General features: G+C 37.3%; 1 protein-coding gene across 3 annotated transcripts in view; it reads right to left on the reverse strand.

Annotated features, from left to right (window-relative positions):
- Nucleotides 1-898: 898 nt before the first annotated feature.
- The window catches only part of Usp32 (Ubiquitin specific protease 32), a 63,703-nt gene continuing 48,422 nt past the window's right edge, over nt 899-16,179 (reverse strand). For all 3 annotated transcript variants that reach the window (XM_065231188.1, XM_065231187.1, XM_065231186.1), the window contains exon 12: nt 899-2,233. The gene's annotated coding sequence lies outside the window, so the exon portion shown is untranslated. The remainder of the gene's footprint in view (nt 2,234-16,179) is intronic.

The raw sequence follows: 16,179 nt of genomic DNA on the forward strand, positions 1-16,179 counted from the left end.
CTTGAAATGGGTCATTGGATTTACACCTTTCATCTCCAGGGCTAAAAATGTTTGCATCTATTGGTGAAGACAGTTCTATCAACAAATAGGTGCAGGCAGGTTTCTTCCATAAAAGCACTGCCGGTCAGTGGGAGATGGATTGTATCCACACACACACACACACATACTGTAGTAGCTGGAGCACCTAATTTAAAATGAAATGTAATTTATTTTGAATTTGGAACAAATAAAGAGTTAAAAAAAACATTTGGCCAAGTGATTTTCGTATACAGGCGTTTATGAGACCAGCGAGATTGCGACTTTGGAGGTCACAACATGGTGATCATTAAATGATTAATACCTAGCGTTCCAAATCATAAGGACCTAACTGCGATGATCGATTTTCTCTTTGGATTACTACAGTTCAGTGACCCAATTTACCGATAAGAGGCTTTTCGTTAACTACGTAGACAGTTTTTGGTTTACGTTCGAACCGTAAAGGTACTACATGCAAAAAAATGAACTCCGATAACATCTCTTACTTTTTGATAATGTTGAACGTTTTTTCGACCATTAGTATTAATAATTCTTGTTCAACTTTTTGATTTATTCAAAATAATACTGAATTCCTTCATAAAACTCGAAAAATAAGGATTACTGGCAAGTCGTTCTATTCAGTAGGGTGGGGTGAAAGTAATTGCATTGATTTTAAAGCCTAACGTTTTTTATGTACCTTCAAATGTGTTGGAAAGTGTTTCTATTCGGGGCATTTTACGGCATTTGGTAGACGTTCTGAGCAGTGAAGCAGTCGATTCCGTTCAAGAAGCGTAAGGCAGGACAGTTCCGAAAGTCGGTCTAGAAATTGAGACAGAAAGTAAGGAAAAACAAGGACGTTCTTTCACAATGATAGTCGTGTTAGTTTCGTTTACAATTGTTCAACAGTATTCGTAGTCATCAATATTTAATATTGCTTCAACCAAGTCACATTCGACACGTAACAAAAGGAAATCGATAATAATAAGTAAAATAATATTAGTAATAATTATGAGCGACCAATAACGACTAATGAAACGACGTCTGTCGATTTCTAAAGAACAACGGTAGCAAAAAATAGAAACCAAAACAACAGTTCGGGAGAGAACTTAAATAAATTTATTTGTACAGGTAGCCCTCGAAAATAAAAGATATGCCACATTTTTTTTCAAACAAAACTTTCAATAGAGAAATAACAATGAGTGTACAATTACAGCTTACAAACGTACAAAATTGGGATCAACTAACCGATGTTTAATATCAAAGAAGAAAACGGACACATCACTCGGCCCTGACTACACCGTCATCAACTATTACAAGCATATCGCAACACTTAGAAAGCCAACTGTCCTCCTGTGCCAATGTGGTTTATATTGCTACTTGTATCTAAGGTACCTATCTAACGCTCACTGCTACCTCTTGCACCCTGTTAGTTTGATAGGCTAAAATTACAATTAAACGGCGCTAACTTAAAATTTATACAACTGGTACGCCTACATGTAGGGGTACCAGTTAAACAACTTCTAAATTAGCGCCGTTTAATTACGGTTTTAGTTGTTCAAACTAACGGGATTCTACGGTAGCATATTCTGCTATTTGGAATGTTTCGTCGTTTTTTTTTGCGCTTGAATGTCTTATGATTGGTGATCCTAAACGGTACCTGATAGTTCATTAATTATTAATTTAATTTATCTAATTTTTCGCTTAATACATTAATAAAGCTAGTATCGATACTAAAAACCTAGAGCAAGAAAAAAACAATAGCGCTTTCCCATTTCTTTAACCAGCTACGTACAGCTATCGATAGCTTTTGATCCGTAAATACGTAACAAAAAACTGCTGCTTCTGAGGAATTGTGTAAAGATTTTGATTGATAAGCTCTAAACGAAGCAAAACGGAAATGTTAAAGAAGGAAAAAATATTTCCCACAGCTCAATTGGCCTGATATTATATTTTAATACACAATAAGAGTAAAAATAGCACAGCGGTGTACAGTGTGTGAACTGCACGTCATTATTAACTAGTGTTCGCGGTAAAGTTGGTACTTATTTTTTGCTTTAGTAGAAGGAACAGATCTGATATCATTAACAGCGATTGCCATTGTAGCAGCTACACCACCATCATCATCATCGTTCGCTTGTTCACTGTTGATGCATCGAATATGGGTTGCTTAAGAACGCCTTCTACTTACCAGAAGGCAACGACAAGTTGAAAAGCTTACCTGAAAGATTGAATAAAAATCAACATATAGTCAAAATTGCGAATTTGATTTTATTCCTACACCGAAAAAAGTTTTCATATAGTTTCCAATAGGAACGCACATGATATTTTTCCAATAACAAAATTAATGATTCGTTTCTGAAATTCACATAACATTTATATGATCACATGAATTCTATGTGATAAACCACATAAATTTCATTTCAGGCATACTTCAGTACTTTGGTTCGCGTGTAAAGGGCCTTAGAAAGTTTGTTTACAAATGCTTTTGTGCCGTTATCAAATGTTATGCCTGATTTGACACATAAGGTTCATGTGATTTTGTAGTGCGATTCCCAATTATGAGATCACATCTTCTTTTTCTTCTTCGCTTTTTAAGCTTATTGCATATGGGATATTAGCTTATTGCGTGCTTTCAACTTAGTGTTCTAGATGCACTTCCACAGTTATTAATTGAGAGCTTTCGATGCCTGTACCATTTTTGCATTGGTATAATTGTGTGGCAAATCCAATCATACTTCTATGCCCAGGGAAGTCGAGAAATTTTCCAACCCGAAAAATTCCTAAACCGGACCGGGAATTGAACCCAGCCACCTCCAGCATGGTCTTGCTTTGTAGCTGCGCCTTTACCGACTGAGCTAAGGGAGGCCCCACATGAAAGTTATGTGGAATTCTAATGGATATTTTCCATTGGAAATGTGATTTATTTTTTGAGTGTACGTTAAAAATCTTAACTTTAAGCAGTAGGGAGAGATGGGGCAGCCATAGAAAGTCATAATTTATGATATTGCGCATTGCGCGTAATAGTTGGGGGCCTCTCTTAGCTCAGTCGGTAAAGGCGCAGCTACAAAGCAAGACCATGCTGGAGGTGGCTGGGTTCAATTCCCGGTCCGGTCTAGGAATTTTTCAGGTTGGAAAATTTCTCGACTTCCCTGGGCAGTATGATTGGACTTGCCACACAATTATACCAATGCAAAAATGGTACAGGCATCGAAAGCTCTTAATTAACAACTGTGGAAGTGCATCTAGAACACTCTAAGTTGAGAACACGCAATAAGCTAATATGCGATATGCAATAAGCTTGAAAAGCGAAGAAGAAGAAGAAGCGTAATAGTTGTACTATCGTCATCTACCCTAATTCCGCACAGCACCGTGAGTTTGACAATAAACATGAATATGCATATTGATATTTTTTTCTAAATAATTATCGCAAACGTTAGCATATTGAGTCGTCTTTACTAATGTTAAACACACACGTACAAAACAAAATATTGATAGAATAAAAACCACAGAATTAGGGCACCGCTGTATTTTTTAGTTCCTAATAGGGGTAGACGGGGCAAGATGGCCACCCTAAGACTGACATCATTTTTATACATTATAATTGCAATTAATAAATTCAATCACCGTTTACCCTAGATCTTTCATGTCTATTCTAGAACCTACGCAATGTTAAAATTCAATGTATTAAATTTTGGATTTTTGTAAAAAAAAATTAAAACAAGTAACTTTTGACATTGTTCTTAGACACCCCTGGGCAAGATGAGCATCCCTGCAGGGTAAGAAACCCAAACATAGCAGAATTTGTTTTTATAATATTTTTTTTTTTACTTTTTAAGGATTACATTTTTTAGATTATCAAAATTTAGTAACCAGTACCAAGTTGAAACATTACTTGAAAGTTTGTTTGTTTTTTTTTTGCAATGATCGGATTAGTCTATGGTGACCAATTAAACACTGGATTCACGATCTTGATTAATCATAATCTTCTTGAAAATCTTTATGGTTCGGTAATCGCTGGTCGTCTTTGTCTATGTCTTCTTCTCATTCGTACGTCATTTTTAATGTCTGGATGGTTTTCTTGTCTAAGGCCATGATGTGTTTGTGTATCAGTGTGTGTGTGTGTGTGTGTGTGTGTGTGTGTGTATGTGTGTGTGTGTTTTTTTTTTTTTTTTTTTTTTTTTTTTTTTTTTTTTTTTTTATAGTAAGGTTTAGGAAAGCTTCAAGAAGCCTGGCCTGTAGTGAAGGTGGCACGGTGTGGTATCCACTAGTTGCCTAGTGCAGCTCCACTAAAACCCATTCCTTACTCTCTCCTCTGCCTGGATCCCCCCGGGACCACTGTGAAGCGACTACTTCGGGGGGTGGCTGTGCTCATGCACTTGTCGTACTCTCAGCGCTAGCTGGCGTTGCTAATTCGCTGCTCTTCTCTCCATTTACGCTGCAGCTCTGACATAATCTGTGTGACTGCCCTGCTGACGGCATTCCAAGAGTCCTCCTCTCGACACATTTCATCAACGACATTCTCCACGTTAAGGACGGGCATCTCCGTTCGCACTGCCTCGAACCTTGGACAGTCAAAGACCACATGCTCCGGCGTTTCATCGACGTTGCCACACTCCGGACAGAGGGGTGACGCTGCGTGTCCGAACCGATGCAGGTATTTCCTGAAGCAGCCGTGGCCAGACAGGAACTGCGTTAGGTGGAAATTGACTTCTCCGTGTTTTCTGTTCACCCAGGTCGAAAGAATCGGTATTAGTCTATGTGTCCATCTACCGTTCTCCGTCGTGTTCCACTCCTGTTGCCACTTAGCCAATGACTCCACTCTCACAACTTTCCGTACTCTTCCGGCTTCTCTCTGCCTGTAGCACTCGCTGTCCTCCGCCAGGGTGATGCCGATAGGGATCATACCGGCGATAACGCATACTGCTTCCGACGAGATGGTTCTGTACGCACTCACGACTCGCATGGCCATGAGCCGGAACGTACTGCTCAGTTTCCTTTGGTTCTGCTTCGTTTCCAGCGCTGGAACCCAGGCTGGACCTCCATATCTCAGTATCGATGATGACACGCTGGCCAGAAGACGCCTCTTGCTACTGCTGGGACCAGCGTTGTTCGGCATGATTCTAGCTATCGCGTTGATGGCCTTCGAAGCCTTCTCACAGGCATATTCGACGTGGCTGTTGAAGTTTAGCCGGTCATCGATCATCACTGTGTGTGTGTGTGTGTGTGTGTGTGTGTGTGTGTACGTGTGTGTGTGTGTGTGTGTGTGTGTGTGTGTGTATATGTTTGTGTGTGTGTGTGTGTGTGTGTGTGTGTGTGTGTGTGTGTGTGTGTGTGTGTGTGTGTGTCTGTGTGTGTGTGTCTGTGTGTCTGTGTGTGTGTGTGTGTGTGTGTGTGTGTGTGTGTGTGTGTGTGTGTGTGTGTGTGTGTGTGTGTGTGTGTGTGTGTGTGTGTGCGCGCGCGTTTTTGCACCAAATGATTATATTTCTTCCTCATCTCCTAGTATTAACTGCGCTCAAAAAAAAAATCATTCCACAACATATCCAACTTACTATCCACATTTGTTGACTAATACCTAAATGTAATTTTTAATTTTATGTCGATAAGTTGCTCAATACAGCTGTCTGTAATTCCGCATAAGAATACGCCTCCAATTGAATGTCTTTCGATATTTTCGAAGGCGAACACTCCGCAACCTATTATTGCTAGTGATTCTGTCCAATTGTTAGGTATCCAAATTATAGTCATTCGTAAATTTATTATTGAATATATGGATGAATTATCTATTATTGAATAACTATTATTTACGATAATTACATGAAATAAATAAAATATAAACTACAAAACTACTAAAATCTCAAAAAGATATTCTCACAAATGTATTTCACGCAACCAGGAATCTGAAAACCATTAGACGCTATAATGATACTTTGCACATGCTAGACACAAGAAGAGGCCAAAAGGCAAGCGTCCGACACACAAAACCCGTCAAATCCACTCGCAGCCATAATCAACGATTCTACGAATCGCGAGCGCTCACGAATCATAAAACCGCCGACTGCGACACTCTGATAGCGGAATTGACGGCTCCATGCGTCAAACACCCGCCCTCTAATCTACTCCCGTATCCAACAAACACAAATCTCCATTACAACATCTAACGAATTCAAAACTCCGAAAATCACTCATCTATAACAAGTAAGTGGAAGCAACCCTGCATGCAACCATTCTTCATGATACACTTTTTCTGCCTATATTTCTATTATGCCTGTGGACATGCGTTAGCTTCGAAACTTCTAACCAAACTGGGAAATCTATCAGATCACAAAAACTTTCAAAGGTATTATTGATTATTTTACACAAAAACGAGCAAGTAATATTGAATCTTTTCTATCGTATGCTAATGCCAATTGGCAGTAACAAAAATAATATGCTAAAATAAAATAAAATTTTAATAAAATGATATGCAAAATTTACTAGAGAATCATTACTTTATTGGTGAAAAGTTTCTAATAAGCCCTCCCAGTTCCTCTGTATACAGAACAAATCTGATATGATACTATAATCAGAATTGCTCAGTCTGCATGAAGCAGCCGATTTCATCAAGGAAGTTCTATTAACAACCAAGAATTAATCGTTTGAGGCATACTGAAGCATTAAGAAGGTGATATGTGTCACTATGGGATATCATCATCGTTGCAAATATAAAGAAATTAAACATAACCCTTTGCTTCAGTACCGTCAACCTCCATGTCCATGGGGAGGGTAGTTGAAACATTACTTGAAAGTTGTAACAAAAGTAAAAAAAAAGATTATTGATTATTGCAAATTCTTATTACAAAGAGAGGATTATATTCGGTCGGCACATTTTCATCGATATCTTGGTGGTTATTGAATATTTCTAAATATTTTTTGAACGCAGCATCCTAGCATTATTGTTGAAATGTGCAGTATGTGCAGTTTACAAAAATATAAGATTTGTGATGTGAAGGGTGCTTATCTTGCACCGGGTGCCGATCTTGCCCCGTCTACCCCTACCGTGGTTGGATTGCATCAGCAAAATGTTTGTAGTAGCACAGCAAACAAGGAGTAGCAATTTCAAATTTGTATGTTTTGTGGAAGCTGACATTTGTGCCTTTAAAGTTTCACGCTAAGGCTTCCTTAGAGTATCACCTTAATCAAACGTATGTTTTACATTCTGAATCAATTAAACAAGGCTTTGGGCAACGTTAAACAGAAGTTCTATGCATGATGCACTCACTCACGTATCCTAGACATCACTAGTGGTGCTCAGGGCCAACGTGAAAGAACTCCATTTTTTTTTTTTTTTTTTTTTTTTTTTTTTTTTTTTTAACTCTTTATTTGTTCCAAATTCAAAATAAATTACATTTCATTTTTAACCTAGGTGCTCCAGTTACTGCAGTAACGTACCAGCCTTAATTGTTATGATATATATCTAAGTGTTTTTACATTGTTCATGTCTTGGCAATTAAGTATTTTAAACAGGTTTTTTAAACCTGCATGTCAGTATAACAATTGATATCTTAAAACTAATAACTAAAACTAAATCTTATCTAAGTATAAAGGGAATTAATCGTTGCAATTGAGGATTGCAACGATTTTTGCCTGAAATTATTCATTATTTTGTTGGACATTACTTCTAAAGTCTCAACATTCGAAATTCTATGTACCTCGGTAGTACTGTACCAGGGAGGCAACTTCAAAATCATCTTCAGAATTTTGTTCTGAATCCTTTGAAGTGCTTTTTTCCTGGTAGTGCAACAACTAGACCATATTGGCACAGCGTAAAGCATGGCCGGTCTAAAAACTTGTTTAAATATTAGAAGTTTATTCGTCAGGCAAAGTTTGGATTTCCTGTTTATAAGAGGATACAAACATTTAATATATTTGTTACATTTGGCTTGAATGCCCTCAATGTGATCTTTAAAAGTTAATTTTTGGTCAAGTATTAATCCAAGATATTTCACTTGGTTTGACCAGGAAATTGGAACTCCGTTCATAGTGACTATGTGACTACTACTAGGTTTCAAAAACGAAGCTCTAGGCTTGTGTGGAAATATTATAAGTTGAGTTTTGGAAGCGTTGGGAGAAATCTTCCATTTTTGTAAATAAGAAGAGAAAATATCTAAACTTTTCTGCAAAAACACGAAGACTTTTTCCTTTAGCGGAAATGCCTGTGTCATCAGCGAACAAAGATTTGTGGCAACCCTGAGGCAAATCAGGGACAGTTCAGCTTCGAACCTGTTCGGATACGGTTGTGTATAAGTTTATTTCTGTTTTGTGCGTGCGTTCGCTGATTTTGCCAGATTAGCGCTGGCACTCTGCCTCCCGGACGGTTATACGTGTGTGATTGGTGGTTTTCTCGCTTTCCGAGAAGTTTTGGAATCGAAAAAGAAAACGTGATGCATCATGTTTGCAGGCATCAGAAGAAGTGTCGCTATCTGCGTTGTTTGTTTTTTTTTTCTTCGCTTGTGCTCCCGGTACAGAAATTTGTGGCGTCGCGTGTGATAGTTTTTGATTTCAGTTTGTTTACGCGTTGTATGATTTTGTGAGCGGTCGCTTCGTGTTCGCGTCATGGAGCAATCGACTACATTCGACCAGAGGATTGATCCCCGTAGGGCGGGACTATGATCGGAGCTACTACACCAAGCGTGACATAGCTGCTTGCAAGGGATTCAGTTGGACTGATTTGGTGAGATTGTTCCATTTTTCTACTTTTGTCTATTTAAACTTAATTTCTATGAGACTCTTAACTTTTATTTGTTTACATTGTGTTTCAATTGGTATTCTTAAGAACTTCATAAAATAAGGTTTCAATATTTAAATTGAGCAGATCGACTTGCTTACTGAGTAGAAGACCGTCGGGGATCCACATTGTAAAGATTCCCTATTTTCAGCTTTTTTACAGGCTGGAGTTGTTGTTTGAACCATTTAGTTTATCAATTTAATTTATCTGTATAACAATTATTCACAAGCATTCTTCCAGGTCAATTCAAGAATAGTTTGATGATGATAAATCTTCCTAATATTCACATTACAGTTATGACCCGATCCTGTCAATCTCTCCGCGCATCAGACTGTTATTTTTTCAATAATTCCACATAATTGTAATTTCATACCTTCCTCCTTCAAGATGAATGTTTAAGATACGCATACTTTGCTAGCTGACAAAATGGGGTCATTGCTGTATAATTATTCTCTTTTTGCAGCCTTCATTCAGACTGGATCTATTGATTTAAATTATTTGAGTTTTCTTCCAGCTCTTTGATGACGGAACATCACTAGATTTATACTGTAATGATTCACTCTTACAGCTTTCACCCTGGTTTTGTCTGTTGATTTGATTTGTTTGAATTGGTTTTCAGCTCTTTGGTGTTGGCAGTCGCGGGCGATCAATTTTGCTCATGCTCATGCTCTAAGTTCATTTTCAGCATTTCGATGATGGAACGTCTTCAGATTTATATTATAATGGGGCTTATTACGGATGTCACATCACGGTGAAAAGTTGTCACTTGTCGTCACGGTGAAGTGGTTCCCATTTGATTTGTACGGTAATCACGGCTCTTATTCTGAGTATCACTTTCTTATCACCGTGTAGTGACACCCGTAATAAGGCCCAATGATACACCATTTGGTTTTGGCTTCGGGCAAATCCAAGTATAATGCATGATAATACTGATTCATTTAAAACCATGGTCGCATCACTTATCAAGGTGAATCCTGATCCAACGAACCCAACTTACTAATGTCGTTTTCGTTTTTGCGGTGTAGCACTGGTGTAGTGTAAGCAGGAATAAGCGCGAGTCTTTGACAGCTCAACATCATTTGTTTGTAAACAAAGGTGCATCCTATATCTACACCCTAACATATTTCGGTGTACGGCAGTGTAGCACCGGTGTACACAGCAAAAAAATAATTTTGATGTCACGTCAAGGTGGATGCACTACAGTCATTTTGAAAATATGGTGTAATATTACTTGCTAAAAAGGACAAAATTATCATTAATACAATGCATGAACTGGCATTACGCTGCTTTTACTGCATTTGTTTATTTATGTGGTCATAAAAATTACATGAAATTTTCGACATGATTGTGGTGCATCCACTTTGATGTGATGTCAAAATTATTTTTTTGCTGTGTAGCTACACCGCAAAAACGAAAACGACATAACAAAATCTCCTTTTCTGTGTCTTTTGTTGGAAATTTCAGGGTTACATCTTCCTTATTGGGAGCTGAGGAGACATAGAGCTGCATCATATTGTATGTAAAATAATTATTATTTTCATTGCGGAATACCAGTTTTTTTATCCATATAAATGTATTTTCATTATTACGTATTTTAATGTTCTGATATATTTCATTTCTCCATTACATATGTTTACTATATATATAAATAAATACTGGGTTGGGAGGGAGCATCAGGGTATCATTTGACCTGAAACTGGACGATTGGAGTGGTATGACAACCGGAGTCTAGGAGGGAATAAACACTATCATTTTCTTTATCCTACCGATTCGATTGCGATGGTGTGAATTCTACTCCAACAGTTTCAGTGAGATTGACGCGCCCTTCTTAACAAACCATCCTGTAGGAAGCTTAATAAGTATTGCGAATTGCGTTATTCGATTTGTTGGATCGTATCGTTGGAAGGAGATTCTTAAATTCCCGTGGATTTCGCGTAAGTGTCTCTGCTTACGGGTCCGCCCTTCCGTTTTTGGCCCTTCATACAGCGATATTGTGAATTCAGATCGGTAGCTCAAATTGATCTTGCTATTAAGTGGAGCTGCATACAAGACAAGATCTTCGAAGGGATGGTGGCTACCTTACATACATACATACATATTCTTCAAATGCAGTACTGATAGCTAAATTCAGTTGATCGCATATATCCAAATAAATTAATAAATTATTACTACTATAGTGTTTTTTATAAATTTTATGTGCTTTTTGCTTCCGATTTTTCATGTTTTTTATTTGTCTGTTATACCAGACTGGATTTTGTGTGTTTCTGTTGCGTCTTTTCGTAGTCTGCTAATTTGTATTCAAAGACTTCTTCGTATTCGTAGTCATTGGGTCTTTGGTTTTCATGCACAAATATAGAATATTCAATTGCTGTGTGAAACGCTTCATTTTATTTATATTTATATATATATAAACGTGTTACGCCCATTGTCCACAAACCATTGTTTTCAAAAACAAATACAATCAAAGTTCTTCTATACAAAACTTCAATTTTCAAAAAAAAATTATATTTTTTCTGAAAAGTATTTTTAATAACCTTTCAAATTGGTTGAATGGTTCAAAAATTATGATTTAAAATAAATGCCATTTTTGGAAAAAAAAAATAGAAAAAATCGCTTTTTTGACCACCCTAACACTTCAATCTTTTTTTTTTATATTTTTGCGGACAACCATGACTTCTTAAGAGCTACTCTGTGCTTAAGACCTTCCTTATGAATACGATTTCGTACGGATTGTTTTACATTTTTTCATAATGTATCAAATGAAATCTCAAGAAAAGATATAAACGCCGTATTTTCAATGGCAATGTGATAAATAAACATAAATTTATAAATCATGGACGAACACTCATAAAATTAAACTGATTTTCACCCCGGCCTTGCTCGGGATTCAATATCAGTATGAGTTTATGCGCCGATTAAAAAGAGAATGCTATATTTTTCTGTTTGATAATTACATTGAATTATTCAAATGACCATCTATTTTTCTCCCATGCAACATTGTTGCATGATGTTTTCATTTTCCTTTTAACTATGCTTAACTGACAAAACTCAAGTTTGTCAATTAAAATATTTACCAACACTTCAGAAACGCGCAACATGCAACTATCGATACCATTTCCTTAAACCCATAAAACCTAAATACCGACGACTCAAAATTCTTTTGCTTCAATCAACATCTTGGTAAAAGTAGAACAATGCCTTGCTAACATACACACCCTGAGGCAAATCAGGGAGGTCCGAAGTGAAAATGTTATACAATATAGGCCCAAGAATGCTACCCTGAGGAACTCCTGCTCTAACAGGTAGTCGATTAGATTTGGAATTTTGATAATTTACCTGCAGAGTTCTGTCAGTTAAATAATTTTGAACTAATTTCATAATATAAAGTGGAAAATTAAACTTTTTCCAATTTAGCAATCAAACCTTCATGCCAAACACTGTCGAATGCTTTTTCTATGTCTAGAAGAGCAACTCCAGTTGAGTGGCCTTCCGATTTGTTTGAACGAATTAAATTGGTAACTCTTAAGAGTTGATGAGTAGTTGAATGCCCATGGCGAAATCCAAACTGCTCATCTGCAAAAATTGAGTTCGTATTGATGTGAAGCATCATTCTATTCAAAATTATCTTTTCAAAAAGTTTACTTATTGAAGAAAGCAAACTTATTGGGCGGTAGCTAGAAGCTTCAGCTGGATTTTTATCCGGCTTCAAAATTGGAACAACTTTTGCATTTTTCCATTTATCAGGAAAGTATGCCAAATGGAAACATCTGTTAAATAATTTTACCAGGAAAGACAAGGTACTCTCTGGGAGTTTTTTGATGAGGATATAGAAAATTCCATCATCTCCTGGAGCTTTCATATTTTGAACCTTTTTAGTTATAGACCTTACTTCGTCCAAATCAGTCCCCCAGGAATCATCAAAAATATTTTCCCGAGAGAAAATATTCAGAAAATCCCGAGCAACCTGATTCTCAATAGGACTAGTAAGACCCAAACTGAAATTATGGGAACTCTCGAATTGCTTAGCAAGTTTCTGAGCTTTTTCCAAATTTGTGATCAAAATTTTACCACCTTCTTTAAGCGCTGGAATAGGCTTTTGAGGTTTTTTCAAAATTTTTGTGAGTTTCCAAAAAGGTTTGGAACTCGGGTCTAATTTAGAAATATTATTTTCAAAAGTTTTGTTCCTCAGGGCAGAGAATCGCTTTTTAATTTGTTTTTGCAAATCCCGCCAGATAACCTTCATGGCAGGATCGCGTGTTCTTTGATATTGTCTCCTACGAACATTTTTAAGACGGATCAAGAGCTGAAGATCGTCGTCTATTATAATTGAATCGAATTTAACCTCGCATTTTGGTACTGAGGCAGCTCTTGCTGCAACTATAGAAGTAGTCAGAGATTCAAGAGCATAATTAATTTCATCTTTGGTTTGCAAAGGAATGTTTGGATCGAAGTTATATTCCATAAATGTTCGATATTGCTCCCAATTAGCTCTATGGTAATTGAAAGTAGAGCTGTTGGGATTACAAATTATTTCTTGGGATATTTCAAAAGTTACTGGAAGGTGATCAGAACCGAAGTCAGCATGGGTAACCAATTGGCTACAAAGTTGACATGAATCAGTTAAGACCAAATCAATAGTGGAGGGATTTCTTGCAGAAGAAAAGCATGTTGGGCTGTTTGGATATTGAATAGTGTAATAACCTGCAGAACAATCATCAAACAGAATATTACCATTAGAATTGCTTTGAGCATTATTCCATGAGCGGTGTTTTGCATTAAAATCACCAATAATAAAGAATTTAGACCTATGACGGGTAAGTTTCTGGAGGTCACCCTTGAGAAAATTCTTTTTCTGGCCTACGCATTGGAATGGCAAATAGGCAGCTATAAACGTAAGTTGTCCAAATTTTGTTTCAACAGAAACTCCCAAAGTTTCAAAAACTTTGGTTTCAAATGAAGAAAGAATTTTATGTTTGATTCGTCTATGAATAATGATGGCAACGCCACCACAGGGTCCATCAAGACGATCATTTCTATAAATCAAGTAATTTGCGTCCTTCTTAACCTTATGGTCAGGTTTAAGGAACGTTTCAGTTATAACGGCAATATGCACGTTATGAACTCGCAAAAAGTTAAATAGCTCGTCTTCATTATCTTTAAGAGATCGAGCATTCCAATTTATAATATTTAATGCTTTAAAATCCATTACTGAATTTTAAAGTCATGACAATATTATTTGCAAATTTTACTCCAGTTTGAATAGCATCAAACATGGAGTTAGATTTAAGCATATCAGAAATCATGTCAATTAATGATTTCTGTAAAAATTCCATTTTAGGGGCAGTAATGCTTCCTAAATCAAAATTGTCAAAATTTCCGTTAGAATTACTTTGGCTAGTATTTTGATTTCTACCCGCTGCAATAGCAGCATAGGTAGCTCCATTAACTTGCTGAACATTGTTAGCAGCGAGGGGAGTAGGTACAGATGAAACATTTGAAGCAGGGGTGATATTTGTACCTACGGGTACGAATGTAGAATTTGTTCCTCGCTGACCGTTGTTAACAGCAGAGGAATTTGTACCTGGTCGGAAACGTGGAGCGTTTCTTACCTGTCGGTTAGAACGAGATTGTAGGATCGCTTTGCGAGTCTTACATTCCCAAAAATTGGATTTGTGGTTTTCACCACAATTTGTACATTTAAATTTCTTAGGATCTTCCTTCACAGGACAGTCGTCCTTTGCGTGAGAGGAATCACCACAATTCATGCATTTAGCTGGCATGTAGCAATTTTTAGTTCCGTGACCCCATCCCTGGCATTTACGGCACTGGGTGAGGTTTTGGAAATTTCCTCCAGTCTTCCTGAAGTGTTCCCACTTCACTCGGACATGGAGCATAAGGCTAGCTTTTTCTAAGGCCTTAAGGTTGTTTAGTTCACTAGACTTGAAGTGAACTAAATAAAAATCATTAGAAATCCCGTTGCGCGAATCGCCAGGACGGGATTTCATTTTCATTTTGATTACTTGGAGTGGCACAACTCCAAGTAATTTTGCCAGTTCATCTTTGATCTGATCCAGGGATTCACCACTGGGCAGTCCTTTCATGACAACCTTGAACACACGTTCAGTTTTGGTGTCGTAAGTAAAAAATTTGTGCTTCTTCTCAGTAAGATACTTGAGAAGACATTTAAATCCGTCCAAGGTTTCAGCCAATACACGGCATTCACCCCGACGTCCAATTTGTAGTGAAAACTCAACTTTCACGAAATTCAAAAGTTCCATGCGAAGAGCATGGAAATCGGAAGTGGTTATCACAATAGGGGGAATCTTTTCTTTCTTGGCATTAAGCCGGGAAAGTTTACTAGAATTTTTCTTGGATGATGGATCATTCTCATCATCCGTGAGCAAATCAAATTGATTACTCAAATTAATTTCTTCAGAAGGGGGGTCAAGAGTTTGCCCCTTTCTTTTGCGTTTAGGCGCCATGGCGGCAGTAAATTTTTATCCAAATCGACTTCCAAGCAGATTACTATAAGAATCTGAAGGATCGAAGAGGAATTTTCCAAATCGATATCCAAGAAGGATTACCTCGGGTAGGGTCCAAACAAGGATCGAAGAGGAATAAGAGGAGTTGAACAAGGTAGAAAATTTTTACAGGTTGAGCACTGAAAAGTGCGATTATGCGATTATCCAAATCGACTTCCAAGCAGATTACTATAAGAATCTGAAGGATCGAAGAGGAATTTTCCAAATCGATATCCAAGAAGGATTACCTCGGGTAGGGTCCAAACAAGGATCGAAGAGGAATAAAGTTGAACAAGGTAGAAATTTTACAGGTTGAGCACTGAAAAGTGCTGTTTAAATTTGTTGTAGCTTTAGGTAGTAGTAACACTTCCTTCAGCAAAAAGCAAATAGATCCGCACGGCAAGAGAGCACGATGCGGACTGGAACTCCATTCTAAGTTTTGCCTTGACCTGGGCCCTGATAGTTTTCCCAGTTTTATAAAAACAATTCTTTTTTTTTATCAAATTGAATTTTTGAAAATTTGCACATAACCACAACATTCTGGAAAATTCTGGGTCTTCATGATTAGAAAAAAAAGTTGTAAAAATCACGCTATCGTCAACAGAAAATCGAGGATAGAAAATGGATCAATGAAAATGCTGAGGTTTTGACAGAACTATTATGCTGTGGCTACCACAGTATTTTACATTTGATCGTCTATATACAGTAGCACCAAAAGCATGCTGTGGTGGGTTAAAAACTTGACCATCTAAATTGATCAATTTATTGTTCCTAACTCTGAACTTCGAAACATTTTCGAAATTTTATAGCGTTAATTTACTACCATGGGAAGGAGAGGGTTAATCCCTGCCTGCATGGGATACCAAGTCAATCTAAGTC

Source organism: Ochlerotatus camptorhynchus, unplaced genomic scaffold (assembly GCF_037179485.1).
Source record: "Ochlerotatus camptorhynchus isolate MF236.1 unplaced genomic scaffold, CSIRO-AGI_Acam_v1.1 ptg000344l, whole genome shotgun sequence".
Lineage (NCBI taxonomy): Eukaryota > Metazoa > Arthropoda > Insecta > Diptera > Culicidae > Ochlerotatus > Ochlerotatus camptorhynchus.